This window comes from Oreochromis niloticus, linkage group LG22, assembly GCF_001858045.2.
Source record: "Oreochromis niloticus isolate F11D_XX linkage group LG22, O_niloticus_UMD_NMBU, whole genome shotgun sequence".
NCBI lineage: Eukaryota > Metazoa > Chordata > Actinopteri > Cichliformes > Cichlidae > Oreochromis > Oreochromis niloticus.
In genome coordinates this window covers 1323914-1344643 of record NC_031985.2, presented here as the reverse complement: position 1 = coordinate 1344643, position 20730 = coordinate 1323914, and the positions used below count along the sequence as shown (strand labels likewise).

General features: G+C 42.7%; 2 long non-coding RNA genes across 2 annotated transcripts; one reads left to right on the top strand and one right to left on the bottom strand.

The window, feature by feature from the left end:
- Positions 1 to 89: 89 nt before the first annotated feature.
- On the top strand, positions 90 to 9819 carry LOC112843454 (uncharacterized). Its single transcript, XR_003215792.1, has 2 exons — positions 90 to 268; positions 9641 to 9819. It is a non-coding gene; the product is annotated as an uncharacterized LOC112843454 (long non-coding RNA).
- Positions 8350 to 9773, bottom strand: LOC112843452 (uncharacterized). Its single transcript, XR_003215790.1, has 3 exons — positions 9651 to 9773; positions 8932 to 9013; positions 8350 to 8576 (listed from the first exon to the last, which is right to left on the bottom strand). It is a non-coding gene; the product is annotated as an uncharacterized LOC112843452 (long non-coding RNA).
- Positions 9820 to 20730: the final 10911 nt, after the last annotated feature.

Genomic DNA, 20730 nt, shown 5'->3' with positions numbered 1-20730 from the left:
ATGAGCCGAGTTACGCCATGTCACAAGTTTTGTGAGGTGTTTTTTTTTATATTTAATGGATCGGATTACATTTTTTATTTCTCGCCGATATCCGATGCAGGAATTTAGGTCAGTATCTGACCGATACCGATACGTAATATCGGATCGGTCCATCTCTACTCCTAACATGACCTGGATGAACAGCAGGGGGCGGTTAGCCTGCTTTAGCCTGCTAGCTGTAGCTTAGTTACACAGTGTGTACCTGACACCAGGAGCATCGTCAATTCAGGTGAGCTTTGCTACCATCAGTGTTGGTCAAGTTACTTGAAAAAAGTAATCAGTTACTAATTACTGATTACTTCCCCCAAAAAGTAATCCCGTTACTTTACTGATTACTTATTTTCAAAAGTAATCAATTACTTAGTTACTTAGTTACTTTTTAAAAACACGATTTACAACCTGAATAGGTGATAAAGCGATAGATCTTTCAGCCCAATTCTACTTTTTCTGCATAATTCATCATACAAAATGTAATCAAATGGAAAAGTCTCTTTTTAAAACTTGTTTTATTAGTTTTAATCTTTTAACTTTATGCATCAAGCAAAAATTAAATTATATGCAACATTCTCTGACTGGAAGAAATTTGTTTAACATTTAAACCTATTTTCTGCACATTCCAGCACATAAAATATTTTTTTGTGTTTACACTCACTCTTTCAAATAGATGCAAGTAAAACACAGCAGAAAATAAATAAAATCAAAAACTAGCGGTCCTGTTGCTCTATTTTCACCTGTAAAGCAGGACTGGGGTAGGCGGAGGAGGTTTACCCTGGTGCAGGTGTGCTGCAGCGGTCAGTGGAAGAATCCGCGAGTTTCTCTGTGAATTTCACATTACGTCGTAGTACACTCGGTGCTTGCTTGGAAGTTTAGGGGTTTTTTCGCTGTAAAAAGAAGTTTTCTTCCCACGCACAACGGACACTAATGTTTTTGTCACTTTTTATGGACTCAAACTCAAAATAAGGTCAGTACTTCCACGCTTTAAACGCTGCATGCTACACTCTGTCCCGCACTCGATATATTATGATCTGCAGACAGCTGTTGTCACGAACGTCGCACTCGCTTACGTCACTGTCATGAGACGTTCTCGCAAAAAATCACGGTTTTAGTAACGCAGTAACGCAGCGTTCCTACGTGAAAGTAACGGTAATCTAATTACCGTTTTTGCAATAGTAATCCCTTACATTACTCGTTACTTGAAAAAAGTAATCAGATTACAGTAACGCGTTACAAGTAACGCGTTACTGCCCATCTCTGGCTACCATCATACTGATCATCAGTTATGTAGTATATAAACAACTATGTCAGTTAATGGACAACATACATGACACACAGAACACACAGCAGTCACACGACAGCAGCAGAGACTGAGAATGACTCAGCACTTTTTAGGCCAATGTTAGCTTGACAGTAGCGTTGGCCTTGCTCCAGTGTTTGGTGATTTTGGAGATGATGTGGAAGGAAAATAAAATCATTATTCTGACAGGAGATGTATATAAAACAGAAAAAAGAACAATTCAAAGTCTTTCTGCAGATATTCATGGAATATTTAAGAGAAATATTCCAAAATATTAAACAGTGGATGTATATGGATTTGACTACTTATAATGATATGTATGCATATTTTATATGTGGCTACACGACCTACATGTATGTAATCATGCTTCTTTCACTGTATGTCATGAAGAATATTAAAAGTGCCATTGGTGGTTTTCAGTTTTATACCTTTAAACTTGTCACTGTAGAAACGCTTTTAGTTTATTTCATTGCTAAATTGTTTTTGTTAGAATTTTAAAAAGAGGCTTGACTAATATTTGAGCTTTTTTTTAACCCCTGCTGGCTGCACGTGCTCCCATTGTACAAAAATGAAGCTTGTGGGAGCTGCCATGTTGAGCTTTTGGAGCCGAAGACTGCACAGCAGTGACTTGAGGTGGAGTGGCTGCATCATACTCCCGCCCACACACCTGTTGCATGGACACGCCCCCCTACACTTTTTACATAGCCCAGCGGCTCCAGTTTATCTGCTGATGGGTGTTAAGGTTCAAAAATATAGGGAAGTAAACACAGGCGGAATGCAAGTAACCACACTGGTCCAAAAGGTAAAGTCGGACGATGATTTTAATGAAACACGCAGCATGGGAGCTGAACACTGTACGCCGACAGTATCAGGTCTCATTGCCCAGACTTCAAAATACAATTTTATATGCATCAGAGTATATTTAGTGACGCCCCCTCATTGCGTCATCACAAAACCACAAATGTTCTGTTTGACAACTTGTGACACAATTAAAAGAACACTGGCTTCCATCTTCTCCCCGGTGGTTTCCCGCAAGCCCGCTCAGCTCTCGCCTCGTGCACCTGCTTCTTCATCAAACAGTCACGTACACCAACATAAAACTGCAACCCTAGCAACACATGCTTAAACTTTCACCTACAAGTGAACCTCTCTAACTAAGTGTGTGTGTGTGTGTGTGTGTGTGTGGTTACATGTATGTCTATGTGCTAACCACAATCGCACCCCATTTCACCTGCCGACTAGCTCCTGGCCTCTCCCCAGACAGAGAGACAGAAGCCGCTCTCGTGTATGTAATAACCGAACTGAAACTATGTATGTGTACTCCACTGAATAAATGTTTTAATCAAGAACCTCTACTAAAAGCTTAATCAAAAGATAGAAAAGTATAAAAGATAATAGCATCATCGAAACTGCTCCTCAGAATAACTTTCACTCAGACTCTGGTTTTGGTTTCACTTCCTGCAAAGCATGTAACTTCAAAAAACATGTAACTTCCTGTCTTATTTTGGCACAGAGTTACTCTTTCACAATGCAGTCTGCATATAAACATGATTATAAATTCAACTCAACAGTTTAAAGTGGTTATAACTGCACCTGTAATAAAAACTTAATTGGGTGCCAATATGTTTAAACATCTAAATGCAATATCACTATTAATAAATGCGTCAATGCAAATGCTTGTTATATGATTATGATGCAATAGCAATAGCAAAATAATGAAACTAGAAATAGTAAAATGAAATAATAAAAATGGCAGAAAAATAACACCTCAATTCCTCACATGGGTTTACTATGACTGACGACGCGTTAAATTAAGGTAAATACAACCACGTCGCTATTATTAAAAAGACACATAGCGTAACATCTGACATCACTGTGTAGCACTTGGTGTTAAGTCATTAGCTGGGGAAAGAAAAGGGAGAAAGAAAGAGGGAAAGAAAAACAGCGGGGAAGAGGGACGGTGATAAAGGGCAAAAAACAAAAACCAACAAACAAACAGACAAAAAATACATATATCAATCACCTGGATCACCTGTTGAGAAAGAAAAAAAAGAAAACAAGCAACAACAAAAAAGAGCAACATAATAAACAACATCACGATGATCTATGTGAATATAACAGGAAATACTAAATATTAAACATTATTGTGCAGCACGTAAGATCAACAGCGCACAGTGTGCTTTGAGGTAGGAGCCAAAAAGGGTGTAGTTTGTGTGTGATCACCTGTGTGTACACCTGTGAGCATGAGCGCGCTTGTATTTAAAAGGTTCCTTCATGTAATGATCTGCTAGAGGGTGTGGGGGGGCCACAGCCCCGTCCTCCAGGGCATGAAGCAGGTATGGAGGAGATCCAGGCTCCAGACATCCAGAGGCCCCCAGAACACAAGAGACCAAGGAAGACCAACAGAGGGGCAGCCGCGCCACTATCCTGGAAAGGCTCCGCCAGCAGCCAGCTGTGCCAGAGTGACCTAGTCCGAGAGGCCGAGGGCACCCCACCCCCGAAGGGGCCCGAGCGAGCCCCAGGCTCCAGGCCCCGACAAGCAGCCACCAGGAGTGAGCCGGTGTGTACCTGGACGCCCATCCCCGGACACAAAGAACCACCAATGCACCGATGTCTGAGGGCGTCTGCCACTGGCAGTGGGAGTGGTGGGGGGAGATAGGCCTCCATACCTTGGAGGGCCTGAGATGTCCCCAGAGAGGTGGCGTCTGATACCCAACCTGACATATAGACACAGATATACAGGCACACACAGATACAAACATCCATTCCCACCCTCATGCTCTCATATGCAATTACTCAGCACTCACCCAACGTGGAGACAGACATAAATAGACACTGTACACACAATCACACTCCCCAAGCGTACTCTAAGAACCAGGTCTAGGTACCCTTGCCCCTGGAGGGGGAAACTGCACCCAGACCCAGGTAGTGTTACGCTCTTCCCTGGGGTGGAGAGAAGCAGACCACCAAGACTCAGCAGCAGCAGGGAGGCCCCACATTCCAGACCCCAATCGGACAGCCAACTCCTCCTCCCAGCACCCCCGCCCCAACAGGCAACAGTGAACGTCCTGCATCCTCCTGAGGACCCGGCCTTCGCGGTCTACGTGGGCCGGGTCCTCAGAAGGTCGGGTAGGCCGGAAGCAAACAGCTGTGAAATTGGACGGTCTAGCCTTCTGATTTGCGTCACCGCTGTCTCGGTGGAGTTTAATAAACTCGGCCGTCTGCTCCTTGCTATCTAAAATATAACAGGACGCTGGCGTAAACTCTCGACCATCTCACACTTTTGTTTAATTGGTTTTTTGTTTGATGTTTATTCAGCTGTGTGAAAACCACCCGGGGGATTAATAAAGTTTTATTTTATCTAATCTAATCTAATCACTTTAATCTCAGCCAAACAGATTTACTCACGAACAAATAAAACGCTGAAAAAAGCCAAACAATATCATTTTTAGGTTGTCTAAGTGACTTATATATTACGTTTAACCTGAGTAGCGAAAGTCCGCGGTGATCTGAAAATGATGTGCCGGGAGTTGTGCCGTTCTTGGCGGCTTCAGTGACCCTCGAGCTCTCGGTTAGCTATCAAGCTGGTGGGTAACAGACGTCTCCGAAAACGTCGGAGCGCTTTTGCAAATATGCAATACCTTGATAAACCGAGCAGATATTTGAAGTTTACACAGCTACATTCTCGCCTGAAAATATGTTAAAAGTTTATTTTGTGACCCAGAAAGATTAATAAAAGTAATTTTAAAACTTAGTAGCGGCCGCCATTGCCGGAAACTGGAGTTTGGCTGGGCCGCGCTATGAATTCTGGGATATGGTGGGCCACGAAGGACACAACCGACCCATCCTTCAAATTCGGGGAAAAGGAGGACGCATTTGTCGGCTGCATTCGGAGGAGTCTACAAATTTGGACAGCCTTCGGCGCGTCGCTGTGACGTAATCGGTCTACAAATGCAGCCTCAGGAGGATGCAGCCCATGAATTTGGACACGACCTATATCAGACGAGTGCTTGTGTCCAGTCAGGCATCAGTGGCGGCCCATCACTCACACCAGATATGAATTGTAAAAATAAGGTGCTGTTTGATCTGCGTAGCATAATAAACTGGGTAAGAACTGGGCTGAAGCCCATCTTTACAGTATTTTAGTTTATTTATTTATTTGCTTATTTTACAAAGGAAATGTCCATGTTATCATTTACTGTATTTTTCTTTATTGTTTGAGATGAGGTATTGATTAAACTGAATACCAACACTATACTTGTACTTTTTATTATACAGTGTATTTACACTATGTGCTTCTGGCACACCAGAGTGTCCCCTATTTGATTCTCATTCTCATTGTCTGTTAGAAAGATGAGCTCAGCTCCACACAGGCCCAGAGTTACTGTTAATATCAGAAAGGTCCAGATATGTAATGTTTTAACATTTAACATCAGACTGAGGATGATATAAAACTGAAGATTTAAACCGTTTTAGATCCATTACACTCACAGAGTCGTCTACAGCCTGCTAACATGGCGCCGGTGTGTATGGCTGGCCGTCTTCCTCCTCCCTGCTTTAGACCCCTTTTCTCGACTTTTGCATAGTACTACTCATTCTTTTAACATTATGTTCATCTGGTGGCACTAATTACCTATGACCGGCAAATGCTTTTGGACCTTTGTTTTTCTCAATCTCATGACTCAGACTCACGATGGACCTTGGGAGGCGCCAGTTTGATGCGCTCGGTCTCCTCCGCCAGCGTATCCTGCCTGCCTTTACCCACCCTACGCAAGAAACGCTACAGGAAGCGGGGTAAACAGAGCGGCATGTCCCCCTTAAGGCTTATTTTCGAGCTCAGGCTATGGCTGATCCATATGCTACCACGGACCTTCTACTTACCTCTTCCTGCTCCCGGCACCGGCTTTCTGTTCGATCACTCAGCCGTCGGTGGATTTGCTTCGCCGGGCAGCAAGACTACCCCGCCCTCCCAGAGGCATGCCTACCTATTCGGATCTGGATATCGTCTTCCAGAGGTGGTGTGTGCCGCAACAATCTAAGTCATCTGCGCTGCGCTACGAGCAGAGACGCAACTATGACGCGGATGGCTCTACTGAATGTAAGGTCACTGGTGAACAAGACTTTTATTTTAAATGACTTGTTCCTCTCTTCGGGGCTTGACATCTTGTTCCTGACATAGACATGGATTCGCCCTGATGACTCCTTCTCCTTCTCAGAGTTTCTTCCCCCGACTGTTCCTTCTTTAGCTCACCAAGGCTTACGGGTAGAGGTGGTGGCTTAGCCTCAGTTTTTAAAAATATACATAAAGCTCGGCAGCTGCCTTCTCCTACCTACGGTGGGGCCTGTATGCCGCCAAGCTGATAGGAAATCTAAGAAAGATAATCTCCAGGTATCCTTTGATACTTTGCGTTCTAGCCGCCTGGAGTTTCAAATTGCTGCTAAACGTGCTAAAGCAGCCTTTTTCTCTGATATTATTGTGACCAATGGCCATAACCCTCGACTGCTATTTAAAATCTTTAACTCAGTGGTTAATCCCTGCCCTGATATGCCGATGGTCCCATCCTCAGCTCTCTGTGAACAATTTCTAAAATACTTTACTGATAAAATTCTATCTCTCAAATCCTCACTCCCCCCAGTGGTGAGCCCTGCTCTCACTGGAGAATGTGCTTCAACTTTTCATCAGTTTGAGCCAGTGTCACTCTGTACACTTAAGCAAATTGTCAAGCAACTGAAAATGACTAGTTCTGCATATGAACCTCTTCCGCCTCGCATTGTGAAGGATGGCTTTGATGTAATTGGGCCCAGTATTCTGTTTTTAATGAACTTATCATTGTCTTCTGGCTATGTTCCCTCTGTTTTTAAACATGCTATAGTGCAACCTGCTCTTAAAAAAAGGTGTCTTGATCATTGTTATTTTGTTAATTATAGGCCGATATCCAAACTTCTGTTCCTCTCCAAAATCCTAGAGAAGATAGTTCTCTCGCAACTCCAGGCTTACCTGGATGCGCATGACATCTGTGATAAATTTCAATCTGGTTTTAAACCACGCCACAGCACTGAAACAGCTTTGCTGAGAGTCCTTAATGATCTTCTCTTAATTACTGATTCAGGGCATTCTGCTGTATTAGTCTTATTGGATTTGTCCTCAGCCTTTGATATGGTTGACCATATTATTTTATTAACGAGGTTAGAATGCACTGTGGGCATTCGGGGTGAAGCCCTAAACTGGTTCAAATCATACCTTTTGAACAGGTCTTTCTCCGTTACCTTGGGTACTTATTCTTCCTCAACTGCATCCTTATCCTGTGGTGTGCCTCAAGGCTCTGTGCTTGGCCCAATGTTATTCTCATTATATATGCTCCCCCTAGGCTGAAAAATATAACATTTCTTATCACCTCTATGCCGATGACATACAAATGTATTTTCAATTAGATGATGACGACATTGCTCCTTCGTTGCACTGCTTCCTCGAGTGCATGAGAGAAGTCAGAGAATGGCTTTCAGCCAATTCCCTTATCCTGAATGAAAAGAAAATGGAGATTGTGGTGTTTGGCAACCATATTCCTAGGGGCCTATTAGCTGATACCTTTGGTTCCTTTGCCACTTCTTTCTCTGACTCAGTTAGTGACCTAGATGTCTCTATATCTGTTCTCAGTAACTTTGTTCTTATATTCCCTTCTATTGCTGTATAATTAGTGCCCTTAACCTGATGACATATGTGGTACTTTGTTAATAGTCTTTTATTTAATGTCTTAATTTTCCTGTTTTTATTGTAAAGCACTTTGGTGTACCGCTGGTCTTTTAAACGTGCTGTACAAATAAAGTTGTATTGTATTGTAACATGGAAACTTTACATAAAAACAGCAGCACAAGGTTTCATAGAAGTGTCATTTGTTATTATCATTTAATAATAGAGTCCATATTATTATCAACACCCTGGGGAGAAACTAGTGAGGGAGACCATCAGGACTAAGCTGTTTCCTGGGTTCAGAGGTTTGGAGAAACTTCTTCCCTTTCTTTCGTCACAGCTGTCCTGTGCCAGATGTTCTGTTGTCCCACTGAGAGAAGCATCATTTCAGAAACATCAGGAAGACTGAAGCTCATCACAGGGATCAAGCAGGACTCATGATCTCCACCAGCAGCTCCCTCACAGGGAAATCTTCAGAGCTCCACCATGAACCCAGTCCTTTGCTTTGTGTAATGTTAGAAGTACTCAGATAATCCTCAGCTCTTATATTCAGTCCTGTAAAGTTATATATTTATAAATATATGATCCTCTCTGGTTACTCTGGTATGAATGACTCTGAATCACTTAATGGTAAATAACACACTTTTGGCAAAACCAGTGAAAGGATTCCAGATTAAAGTCTTCAGTTTAACTTGCAAGTGCTGACCTTTGACCTCCAGTAGGTTTTATTTAATGCTGTCAGATAAAAACTCCTATCCTTTACATGCAGCTGTGGATGTGCAGGTCCCTGTGCTCACACACTCAGGATCTGAAGTTCTTCTCTTACTTTCGTTCAGGTCTGCTGACATTAGCTGTTTATTTTTAAAAAGCCAAAGCCTTATATACTAACAGATTATGAATAATGTTTTACCCTTGAGGTGTTGGTGCTCTCAAAGATGAGATGATGGAGCAGGTTTGAGTCCTGGTTCAGTCTGCTGCTGCATCGTGCTCACCTGCAGGAGAACAGACAAACATATGGAGGTGTTATCAGCAGTGTTTGAGCTGCTCCCTGAGTACTGGACAACAAATAATTCAGAGTGTTTTTTAACCTGAATGTTTGAAATGACGATGAGGGGTTACTGAATACAAGCTATTTACATTTAATGTTACTGTGATATGGAGACAGAAACATGCTACTGTTTAATAATCAGCTCTGCACAGAAGCTGAAGCAGAGTCCAGCCTGTTGCTCTTACAGTATAACAGTCATAATAAAAGCACAGTAACAGTAACGCACGTTAGTGACTGAGCAGCCTGGTGACTTTTCTCTGTTTCTCATATATATGACCCTTGGTTATGTTGGAGTACATATTTTTAAAAGTTTATTCTTCAGCCGTCTCGCTGCCATTGCCACCACCCTGCCTCGGGATAGGCTAGACCTCAAAGTATACAGCTAATCTGCAGAGCTGGGAAGTAACAAAGTACAAATACTTCTGGACTGTACTAAAGTACAATTTTCAGGTATCTGTAATTGAGTGTTTTTTTCTGACCACTTTTTACTTGTACTCCCTACATGTTTACACAAAACACATTTCTATGAGCTGAACAAACATCAGCAAACACACAAACTGTGTGTGTGCAGTTTGTCTCACAGTGTGCTGCAACTAAAGGTCCAGCTGTTGTATGTGACGGGGAGAAAGACAGAGAGCTGAGTTCACTCAGAGCTGGACACAGATGATAAAGAAGGAGAGGAAGAAGAGAGCTTAGAGTTAAAGGACGGACTGAAACAAACTGAGACAGACTGACTGTGTTATTTAAAGACTGCATGAGAATCCTCTGCAGGTCAGTGCAGGATAAACAGGTGAGTTTGCTGCACTGTGATTGGTTTACAGTAAAGACCAGTGTGTGACTGGTGCACAGTGGCTGTGGGTTCATGGTCACAGTTAGCTTACAGAGATTCATGCACTGAACTTCATACCAACTTCAAAGTGTCTAATATAAAGACAGCATCAACAGTGTCGGTGTAGAGGATGGAATCAACCAGGACAGGAGACATCTGCTCACATCTGGATGAGTCCAGGTGTGTACATGCACAGAGAGCAGCAGGTCAGCTGATCACAGCCTGCACACTAAGAACATCTACTGGAGCTGTACCTGCAGTGGGACACACCCTTTGTTGGCTGGATTTACGTACTGCAGGGATACAAACATGTCCTTAAAAAGTCTTTTTAAGCTCAGACTTCACTTAATAATATTCTGTGTGCAGCTGGAAAACACCACTTGCACTGTGCCCCACAATCTTTATTTGTCACTGGTATTTAGCTAATGAGTAATCCCAAGGTTGCCTTTCACCTAACTGCTGACATGGGTTGCAACATAGCTGGCACCAGTGCTGCCAGACTTAAGCATTCCCAACCCCCGTCCGCTTCCTCTGACACATGTAGGGTCTTGGGTGGGGTGCCACATAGGCCACAGATAGAAGGCCTTTGGCTTTGCTGGCTGTGCTGTGCAGCTATCCGTCCCTCCTTTTTAATTATATGGTAGTATTTACAGACCACCACATACAGGACCCTGAGGGGCAGGTGCGTTACCCAGAGGTTGGTGGCTGGGGCTCAATTTTACATGCACCTTATACATTTGGGGGGGTTTTGGTGGGGAGGAGCACTGTTGACCAGCTGTCAAGTGCTTATGTTGCAGTTGTCCCCTCATTTGTAATAGCACTCTAGTTTTCATGCAATCATACTCATTATTTACACCTCATACACTCACATCCACCAACGCATGCACCCTGTAGGGCATGTTTAACAGAGACAAGCAGGCGGGTGTTTCTATACCCCTGTTTCCTGCACCCTATCTGAGGCCGGGCTGGGTGTGTGTGTGTATGGTCAGCACTTCCTGTTCCTGTTCCAACACACAGTGGTGGTTTTATGAACCTTATCTGTGTAGCCAGTTTAATAAAAAAAAAAACTAGATAACATCTTGTTTCATGGCATGTCTTAACGTGCATCATTCAAAGCAGTAGGTCCATTTCCCTCCAGAGTAAGATTAGCCAGACTGCAGGAACTGAAAACCCTTCTACCCTCTCCTATCCTAGAAGAGGTTTACAAGTTTGTGGACAAGGCTTAGCGGGCCCAACACTCTAAAGGAAAAGAAAGAAAACGCAGAAAATTTCACACCTTGCTTTCAAAAACACTCACTCCTCAGTCTGAACCTACACAACTCAGAGAAGAACACACACCTGAGGACAGTCAGGAAAAATGGGTGAAGAACTTTTCAGACCGGAATCTCACTGAACCTGAAAAGAAAGTGTTGGCCAAAGGACTCAGTTTTGCCATTTCTCTGCAACAGTTGCCCATAGTGGACCTCATCACAGCCACAGAAACCGCCATACAGATTAATAACTTATCACAAACAGGTCTCAGCCACCCTCTCCAGTGCCAAAGTCCCTCCGTCTAACCTCATATTACAAGAAAAGAAGGCCGTCGCTTCCCTGAGCAGAGACCACAACATCACTATATTACCATTGATAAGGGAATGTGCACCGTGGTCCTAAACACTACGGATTACCACACAAAGATCACTACTCTCCTCAGTGACAACAATACCTACGAAGCCTTAAAGCGAGACCCCACAAGCAGCTACAAAAAGAAAGTTATAGCTTGCCTTGAAGACCTTGAAAGGGACAAAACCATTGACCGCCCTACATATCACCGCCTTTACCCAGGGGATGCCATACCCTGCATTTACGGACTTCCTAAGATCCACAAAGAAGGTGTCCCACTCAGACCCATTGTCAGTAGCATAAACTCAGCCACTTACAACATCTCGAAACACCTTGCTACCATCCTCGCACCTCTCGTGGGCAACACCCCACACCACATCAAGAACTCCACTGACTTCACCGACAAGGTCCAGAAACTTACCCTGGATCCAGATGAAACCATGGTGTCCTTTGATGTAGTCTCTCTCTTCACTTGCATACCCACCACGGAAGCAGTGGAGACTGTCAGAAAACGACTACAAGAAGACAGCTCCTTGGAAGACAGGACCAACTTCACACCCGATCAGATCTGCACACTGTTAGACCTCTGCCTCACCACTACATACTTCAAATACAACGAAGGTTTCTACAGACAAAAACATGGCTGTGCCATGGGCTCCCCCGTGTCACCTATTGTAGCCAACCTTTACATGGAGGAAGTGGAAAGAAAGGCTCTTGGCTCTTTTAAAGGGAGAGTACCCAGCCACTGGTACAGATATGTAGACGACACCTGGGTCAAAATCAAGACACAAGAAGTGGAATCCTTCACTGCGCACATTAACGCCGTGGATAAAAACATCAAGTTCACCAGGGAAGACACAAAGGATAACTGTTTGCCTTTCCTGGACTGCGCCGTGCACATTGAAGAGAACGGCAACCTCAACACTGAAGTTTACCTGAAGCCCACACACACAGACCAGTACCTCCTCTTTGACTCCCATCACCCTCTGGAACACAAACTTGGAGTAATTAGGACCCTACACCACCGGGCAGAACATGTTCCCTCTAAGCCTGAGGGAAAAAAGAAGGAACACACACACGTAAAGGAAGCACTCAAAACATGTGGTTATCCTAACTGGGCGTTCATAAAGTCAGCAAAGAGGCACAGAAAAGAAGATCAGACACCAGCGAGGGAGGATAAGAAAGACAGACGCAACAACACTGTCATCTCCTATGTAGCCGGTGTATCAGAGAAACTCAGGAGAGCTTTCTCCAAGCTGTACAGTGCATCTGACCTCAGGAAGTCACATGATAGGGTGGGGCTAGGTTTCACAATAAAAACCGGTTTCACCGGAAACCCTGGCTGATTGTGACCCACACCCGCTTTCACACCTTGGCTCATGTGATTAGGTAGAGGATCATCAGGGGGTCTTTTTGTCCCTCTTTGCGGAGGATACTCCCACTGGGTTTAAATCTGGGACTCTCCACCATTTGACCTTAGAACTGAAGAAGCTTCTCGGATGAGAGGTGAAACGTCTTCAAGCAACTTAAAGAAGTCCAGACGCTTTTCTTTCCAAGCTCCTTAGACCATTCAAAGCACATTTTCTGTTGATCAACTCACTGATTCTATTCACTTTATTTACTCACTGTGTCTTTACTGTTTCGCTAGCTTAGCTTAGCTCATAGCTGACTCGCTAGCAGCATGGCCTCTTCACCTGTCCCTCCTGCACTTTCCTGCTCATTGTGTCAGATGCTAAGTTACTCCTTGGCCTCCTTTAGCAGTAATGATACTTGTAATAATAGATTAATAGATTAGATTGTAGAATAGAATTAGACCTCTCTGCCTTGAATCATATCTGTTATTAACCTCTGTCTCTCTTCCACAGCATGTCTTTATCCTGTTTTCCTTCTCTCACCCCAACCGGTCGCAGTGAGCCTGGTTCTGCCGGAGGTTTCTTCCTGTTAAAAGGGAGTTTTTCCTTCCCACTGTCGCCAAAGTGCTTGCTCACAGGGGGTCATATGATTGTTGGGTTTTTCTCTGTATGTATTATTGTAGGGTCTGCTGTACAATATAAAGCGCCTTGAGGCGACTGTTGTTGTGATTTGGCGCTATATAAATGAAATTAAATTGAATTGAATTGAATTAATAATGTAGCATATTTGCAGCTCTGGAGGCCAGGAGACTTGGCTTTGCACCCTCGAAAAACCCGCAGCTAGCCAGGCCCCTGCAGTCGGTGCAGCCAAAGGTAGTGTAGCCCCCGTTAGCTCTTGTCAAAATGTATTTTTATTTTTTTTCCCTGAGGAATTTGGGGTGGGGTGGTCTGCCAATAGACATTATCATGCTAATGTACGGGATCTTGAGACCCACTCCAAAAAACAACTCCAAAAATCTTGGTGTTAGGGAAAGTTGTCTCTCCCCTCTCTCTTACTCTCTCTCTACCCTTTAAAGGGCAGACACCACCCTGGGATGGTTGCCATGTTGATGTGAGAAGTGACGTCTCCACATAGGGCGATGTCTGAATGGTGCAGAAGATGAAATCTGAGCCACATATCAGACCTAAATGCTTCCACCCAACTTTTTGACCAATCACATTAACATTCTGTTTTACCACACACAATAAAAATGATTACTATTTGGGTGTGGCAGCCTGAGCCAGAGAGATGGAGCTCCATGGCGCCATGTAAAACTAATTTGAAATTACAGGCGTTTTGATTATACGTTTTGAAAACGTACAATTTTAGCAGACAAAAAACAAACTAAAAAAGAGCAAAAAAAACAACTTAAACATGAAAAAAAAATCACAAAGAACAACACAGCATCCTCAAAGAGTACAACCATGAAATGTTGATTTTTTTTTAATGACAAATAAATTGAATGTAAAACATTAACATTATTATTTACATGTAGCATACATGCTGCTCATAAGAACCTACAAACTGCAAATTAACTGTTCAGTGTTATGTCTTTTTCATGTCTCTGTCTCAGTGTCAGGTTCGTGTTGCTGCGTTATATTTCCTGTTTTATTTTGATAGTTCCTGTCCTGTGTGCAGTGTGTCTGGTTTTGCTTCCCTTGTCTCGTTAGGTCTGATTTGTCCCAGCTGTGTTTCCCTCCTGTCTCTCATTCCCTGATTGCTCCCTCTGTGTATTTAAGCCCTGTGTTTTCCTTGGTCTGTGTTGTAATCTCCCCCATTGTACACTGTGTGTTCTGTCTGCTAGCCTGCCTGCATAGTTTATTTGTCTTTTCAGTTTAGTTATTTTGGTGTTTAGTAGTGATGGGTAGATGAGGCCTTGTGAGGCGTTTCAGCACATTCCCCAAACTGTATCGATACTGTTGCTGTGTCCGAATTCAGGGGAAGGATGCTCATAAGGACACTACCTACCTACGTCACAAGGTAGTGTCCTTAGACGGACGGGTAGTCAGGAAGTGAGCGGCTGTGGACAGCCCCCTTTTTTTCTCCATAGAAACTTTATTGAACAAACAATGAGTATCCAACATAACAGATGGGCTGTGGACAGCCTCCTGGCATTCAACTCCGCCCTTACTTGCGTGTTTTTCCAGTCGCTAGCGCCACAGCCCAAAAACTTTAAAATGGACCCAGAAATGTCGCTCCGTTGTTTGGACAATTTTAATTCTCGAGGAGCTAGAAAAACCTTATCGTCGTCGCCCGCATGTTTCGTACCAGGTAAAATAATTTCCTTTAATCTACATGCATTTAGGAATTATGTAGCTAATTTAATGGATAATTGAATTATTGCCGGCGTTGTGCCAAAAAAGTGTTCGCCTGCCAAAACTGATTTCCAATGTTTCCGAGTGTAATATGTGTAATATCTTTATGTATGTTGGTAAATAGACTTCGATGAACATGGTTTACTAAGGGGTTTTATATATACAATAATTACCTGTTGTTCAAGTATCTTTATAACTCTGGTTATAATGTAGGTACAATTGATATATTTGTTGCGCTGTCTGCTGTCCTCTTGGCCAGATTACTCTTAAAAAATAAATTTCTAATGTCAACAAGATTGTTTGTGAACTGGATGAATAAAGCATATATAAAAGTCACTGCCAAAAACTGATTGCAGCTTCTACCTTGTTACAGGAATGTTGCTGGTGGCTCAAAGTGACTTGATATCACTAATGAGGGACACATTTGACATGTTTCACGTATTATAGACCAACAAGTTATTCATAGCAGGTTAAATATGAGCAATCAGTTTAGGGCAAAAACCGGAAATCAGTTTTTGGCAGACGATCATTTTTTGGCACAACATCGGTCATTCTCACACATGTACTGTATCATATAAAATATATAAACTAAATATCTTTGAAACGTATAGAATCTAATCTTTTGTTTGTTTGTTTTTTTACATAGCACTTTATCAAACTGTTGTCTGCTACAGAGTTACAAGTATTATACTAATAATATAGCATCTACCATCTCCTGCTTGCATATTTCTGAAAACATCTTAGTGGTGTGGCAGCCATGAGTGAGCCCTGCAAACCCTGTGGATGGACGATGCAGTGGACAGTGGGAGGAAGCATCCTGAAGCTCTCTTTGCAGACCATCCTGTGTGATTCTCCACTCGCCAACCAGAAAAGACAAACCGCAGGTCTCAGTTGCAGCAGCTCATCCACGTCTGATCTTGCTCGGGCAGATTCAGCAACACTGCCAGAGACTTCCTGTAATCTATTACAGTTGTTAAAGAAACGGTCCAGGAACAGGTCACAATTCAGTGGAAGGATGCGCCAATGCCATATTTGGAGGCAATGACGTCACGGCGACACGACGAAGGCTGTCTGAATTCAAAGAGTACTCAAAGGCTACGTTCACACTGCAGGTCTTAATGCTCAATTCCGATTTTTTGATCAAATCCGAACAAACAGTATTGTTTGACTGATGGCCCTTAATATGAAGACTTCGGACTTTACGTTTCCCAATTTTTGCTTTAAGTTCTTTTGTTATTTACATAATAATGTAAATAACCTAATAATGATCCTTATTGCAGTTTTAGAGAGGAGCGGTGCTTCAAAGGATAATCTGCAGATATCTATCAGAATCTGCAGATTATACAGTACAAATAAAATGTTCACGTTGTCTTCCCAACAGTTTCACTAACATCTACACTGGATGGCCAGGAAGCGTTCGCAATGTCTTCTCCTGCGCTGATAATTGGCGTCTGTCTTGTGTCAGTGACGTAAAAGACGGATTTAATGCGACATGACCGTTCAAACAGCAGTCGCTTTCTAAAACATCGGATATGTATCGGATTCAGTACCACATATGAAAGTGACCCAGATCAGATTTGAAAATATCGGATTTGTGCCGTTCACACTGTCATACCATGATCAGATATGGGTCGCATAGGGTCAAAAAAGTCGGATTTGATGCGCTTTCGCCTGCAGTGTGAACGTAGCCAAAATGTGGCTACAAATGCGTCCTACTCTGCCCCGAATTTTAAGGATGGGTCCGATCTATCCTTCGTGTCCTACCATATCCCAGGATTCATTGTGGTTCATAGAGGAGATTTGTTTCTGATAACGATGGTGGTCGAAGCAGGAGAGGAAAACGCCTTCAAATGTAAGTATATGAAAATGTGGTTGTACAAAAGTTAAATTGTTATAGCGGTTGTGTTAAGCTTTGGGCATCTGCATAGACATGTTTTTGGGGGGGGGGGTTAATTTAAATAACCGTAAACCAGCTTGTATCGGGGGTCCCACGATTTTTCATGTATTGCCGCTTACATACAGCTAATTTAGATTTTTTCGAATTGGTAATATGTTGTGGGGAACAAAGACCAAACGGCTTAATTTATTAAAATGAGGAGAAAACGATCGCCTCTTCACTGGGGTGAAGAATTGGGCCACTGTGGCGTGGATGTACAAGAATAAATCAATTTACACATCATATTCATATGAGTGCGGTCCTATTAGCCCTCATGCTGTACAGCAGCGGTCCCCGACCTTTTTGAGCCACAGACCGGTTCGTGTCAGACACGGAGCCTTTAAGGTATCGCGGATAAATACAACCACATAAAATGATCCGACCAAGACAAAAACTGTGGTATTTTGTAAATATAATAATAAACGTGAATGTACTGTGTAACTGTAACTTTATTAGCAGCGTCCTCCTGAAAATGCGCCAATATTGACAGTAACATCCTCCTCTCTGCCACTTAATGCTCTCTGCTCGCTATGGTAACGTGTAAATATTTCTTTCAAAATAAGACACACAACTACAACAAGGGAAAAACTCAGGGAAACCGAGTTAATGATAAAACCCTGAAAACCATCAATTTCACACCGGAGCCTTAACTCTGTGACCCGGTACCAAACGACTCACGGACCACTGCTGTACAGAACCTGTGATGTCCAGACGGTGTTCCTCTGGTGTTCTGCTGTGAAAACCTTTGGGCTTAGGGATTAACATAGTTGCCATGGTTTCCTTTCTTCTCTTATTTGTTGTGTGTGATCAGGACAATTCTGGAGAAGATGGGCCTGCAGGGGAAAGTCACCCCCTTGCAGGCCAGAAGACATGAGATAACTTTAAAGAATACAAAGTACGTATGTGTGTTATTAAGAAGATAATTCTCAAGAACACAAGTTAATAAATGTGCAATTACTAAGAGTTGTTGTGGTGTTTTTATTTGCCTGCTGTCATTTTTGATTTCCTCTGCCTTTAGGATTGCAAGTATCCAGGCTCAGGAGAGGGGGTCAGTGGGAAGCCCACTGCTGCTACTTGGCCCTGGTTTGCCCTCATGGATGAGGTGATAGGACAGATGCCTTCCATTGAGCCTCCTGTCCTAATTTCCTCTCTCCCTGAGGACACTGCAGGGCCAAGCGCAGCAGTGGGTGACCAAAACGACAGCGATGACGAAGCGGCTCAGCCACCTACGACAGGGAGAAAGAGGAAAAGAGACAGGGATGATGAGCTGCTAGACCTCATCAGAGAGGACATGAGGCAGCAAAGAGAGGCTGAGTGGCTGCCACACCACTAAGATGTTTTCAGAAATATGCAAGCAGGAGATGGTGGATGCTATATTATTAGTATAATACTTGTAACTCTGTAGCAGACAACAGTTTGATAAAGTGCTATCTAAAAAACAAACACAAGATTAGATTCTATACGTTTCAAAGATATTTAGTTTATATATTTTATATGATACAGTACATGTGTGAGAATGACCGATATTGTGCCAAAAAATGATCGTCTGCCAAAAACTGATTTCCGGTTTTTGCCCTAAACTGATTGCTCGTATTTAACCTGCTATGAATAACTTGTTGGTCTATAATACGTGAAACATGTCAAATGTTTCCCTCATTAATGATATCAAGTCACTTTGATCCACCAGCAACATTCCTGTAACAAGGTAGAAGCTGCAATCAGTTTTTGGCAGTGACTTTTATATATGCTTTATTCATCCAGTTCACAAACAATCTTGTTGACATTAGAAATTTATTTTTTAAGAGTAATCTGGCCAAGAGGACAGCAGACAGCGCAACAAATATATCAATTGTACCTACATTATAACTTTACCAACATACATAAAGATATTACACATATTACACACGGAAACATTGGAAATCAGTTTTGGCAGGCGAACACTTTTTTGGCACAACGCCGGAACAGATGCGACATTTAACCTGCATAAAATAAAATTAATAATTTACACTGCAAGTCACATTGCTGTTTTTCCTATTCTGACAGATTACACTGAAACAAAGGCAGACAAACAGTTACATTATTTGCAGTTAAAAGATCAAAATGATCCCACACAGCAGAAACCTTTCTTTTTCTTTCGGGCTCCATTTTGTTATGGAGAGATGTGTATTTTTATCTTTGCAAGAGTAATTTTGTTTTGTTTTTTTGGTAGCGACTCATTCCCTTGGCAGATGCGGATGCTTTTAAACACAGTTTGGCGCGTTGGCAATGATCGATACATCACGTGACTTTTTCTTAAAGCGACACACGCACTGATACAGGTTTCGCTCTGTGAGCTTGATACAGTGCAGACTAAGGGTGACAGAGCTTTTGCCAATGTGGCCCCGAGACTGTGGAACTCTCTCCCCCAAGCATTAAGAACTGTGGACTCAGTAGCTGTTTTTAAAAAACAACTCAAAACTTACCTTTTTAAAATTGCTTTTGGTTAATTATTTGCCTGTTTTATTTTCTCTTTTTAAATCTTTTTATGACTTTTAATCTTATGTGCAGCACTTTGTGATTCTGTCTAGAAAGGTGCTATATAAATAAAAATTTATTTATTTATTTATTATTTACATGCGCCGGTGCATCAGTGTTGCTGGACCCATCACTAGTGTTTAGTAATTGAGCTGTTTAAAGTCTGCACTTTGGCTCCACCATTCCTGCCTACTGCACACAGACATGACCCCCTATGAGCAAGCACTTTGGCGACAGTGGGAAGGAAAAACTCCCTTTTAACAGGAAGAAACCTCCGGCAGAACCAGGCTCCGGGAGGGGCGGGGCCATCTGCTGCAACCGGTTGGGGTGAGAGAAGGAAGAGCTGATAATGCTGTGGAAGAGAGACAGAGATTATGAACAAGTGTGATTCAGTGCAGAGAGGTCTATTAACACATAGTGAGTGAAGAAGAAACACCCAGTGCATCATGGAAAGGACCCTGTTTTATCCTGGTCAAAAATGACTCCAAGGTTCCTCACAGTGTTACTGGAGGCCAAGGTAATGCCATCCAGAGTAAGAATCTGCTCAGATACCATATTTCTAAGATTTTCAGGGCCGAGTACAATAACCTCAGTTTGATCTGAATTAAGAAGCAGAAAGTTAGCGGCCATCCAGGTCTTTATGTCTTTAAGACATTCCTGCAGTTTAACTAATTGGTGTGTGTTACCTGGCTTCATGGACAGAGAGCATTTAATGGGATCTAAAGCTGTTCATTGCACCTTCATGCATTAGGTAAAACCCGGACCATAAGTCATCTGGAGCAGTTTTACAAAATTCGGTAAATGTGATGCAGTCCTTCCTCTTCATCATCATCACTGTCTCTGCTGTAGTCTTTGTGACTGATGATGGCAGCAGTGGTGGCCGAGTTCAGGCTGTGTTTAGTGGTATCCAGAGTACCAGTCTGAGTGTCCTTGATGACTGCTTAAACAAACCTGAGAGAGATCGATACTCAAACACAGACGTTATGAAATCACAGGAAGCCCAGAAACATCTGAACTGTGCGCAGAAAAACCTTTGTGTCCAAACAGTGTAAACCTGGAGGTTTGTCTCTCCT